The following is a 1,831-nucleotide window of genomic DNA, read 5'->3' as shown; positions in this document are numbered from 1 at the left end:
AGGCCAAATTTATGGTTTCAATAGACAGAAAGTCTTCAGAATTTCCATATGGGAGAGACAACTTGGAAGCCACTGGATGGGGAATTAGAAAGGTGAAGATTTCTTGAGTTAATATAGATACTTTTAAAACTCAGAACTCTTGACACATAGTAGGAATTCCCTGTATTCATTCTTTTTTTTAAATGTGTAAATATTTATTTTAATTGTTTCTATCTGAAGATACTTATTTTTGGAGAATATCAAGTCATTTTATTATGCACCGTTTCCATTCCTTAAAGGCTTCCACAGGTTTTGGTAAATACACATTATTTTCATGACTGTGTTTCAGAGCTGTTCTTGGTGTGTCAGCAGACACATCATCAATCCCCTTTACCAGTGCTTTGTGTCTTTCTGCAGTATTGAATCCAATGGCACACTGTATCTTGCCTAGATAGATAGGGCAAAGGTTTAGAGGATGGTGGTCAGCTTTCTCCAAGTGGTTGGAGCCTTGCGTTAGGCATGCGAGTCACTGGCAGAGTCGCAGTTCAGATATGTGTCCAATCTCATGGGTTAAAGTCTTATAGGACTAGCAGCAGAAAACACTAATGATTTCAGGAATAAAGTAGTTATCAAAAATGGAATAGCCATTGGAAGATTTTTTTTTTTTCTGGAGCTTCTGCACTGTGCCTTCATTGTGTGAGCTACAGAATTCACTGCCATATCTCCTGAAGCTGAATAGCCCCACACCATCTGGCAAACAAGCCTGTCCAAAGACGAAATTCCAGGAACCTCTTGGATAAGATCAATCATTGTTATTTCCACAACACAGAAGGCATCTTCAAGTTTCTTCTTCTTTTATTTTTAAGAACTTCAGGATATGCCCTGTATGAATTTGGAAATTGCGTGTGTGATGGTTCACTCTAAAAGAACACTGTGTGGCAGAAACAGAAACCGGTTTCTAGGAGTTTCATAGTCAGTACACACACACACACACACACACAAAATGCTTCATAGTAGCCTTTGAGCCATTTAATATATTCTTCATTGATAACTCTGGTGTTTCCTAGAGATTCAATGCCCAGTATATAAATACTATGCTTCTCTGGAGAGGGTATCTTTCTGTAGGGATTACTGAAAAACTGTTCAAAGTCTTGGGGAGCCTTAGAATGGGAGGGGATCCAATCAGATTGTGAACGCAAAGTAGTAGGTCCAAAGAGATCACTTAATTGCTGTTCCCTAGCATCTAATTTCTCATAGTGTGAGACAAGCACTGACTGGGTTCTTAGAGATGAGAGCCGTTTTTAGTGTCTGTTCAGAGTGACGTAATACTTGCATGTTCATAAACAAAGGCTCCCAGTGAAGTTTTTATGTTACCAGGACAGGCTTGTCTGGAATGTGCTGTGGAGGGTGCCTTCACCCATGACAGGTCTCGATGCTGCCACCCCAGCAGTATTCACTCTTATTGAAAGATTCTTTGATCATTTCAAAGGATAATACTATGGATTAGGTTTAACAGGTTGGGTTTAAGGAGGATAATAGATTATGAAATCAAAGCAGGGAAAACAAGAGCTCCCTCTAGCAAACTCACCCATCACTGCATATGTAATAGTCAGAACCCACATGAAATGTGCCCATTGTACGTTCATTCTCTGCAGATAGTGGGTATGCAGTGACAAGTGAGAGGTGATAGTTTTGGACCTTTAGATCTTTCAGATGATAAGTTTAAAGTTGGAAAAAATCCAATTATTTATTAATTCATTTAATGAGCACCTGCTGCATGTCAGCCACTGCTCAGGAAAGTTAGATGCAGGAGAAAACAAAACAGAGGTCACCAACCTCCAAGAGCTGAAAT

General features: G+C 39.4%; 1 pseudogene; it reads right to left on the bottom strand.

The window, feature by feature from the left end:
- Positions 1-223: 223 nt before the first annotated feature.
- Positions 224-1,314, bottom strand: LOC107148174 (annotated as a pseudogene).
- Between the last annotated feature and the right edge of the window lie 517 nt (positions 1,315-1,831).

Source organism: Marmota marmota, unplaced genomic scaffold (assembly GCF_001458135.2).
Source record: "Marmota marmota marmota unplaced genomic scaffold, marMar, whole genome shotgun sequence".
NCBI classification, from domain to species: domain Eukaryota; kingdom Metazoa; phylum Chordata; class Mammalia; order Rodentia; family Sciuridae; genus Marmota; species Marmota marmota.
Note: the sequence above shows the minus strand (reverse complement) of the source record. Positions and strands in the feature narration are given on the sequence as shown.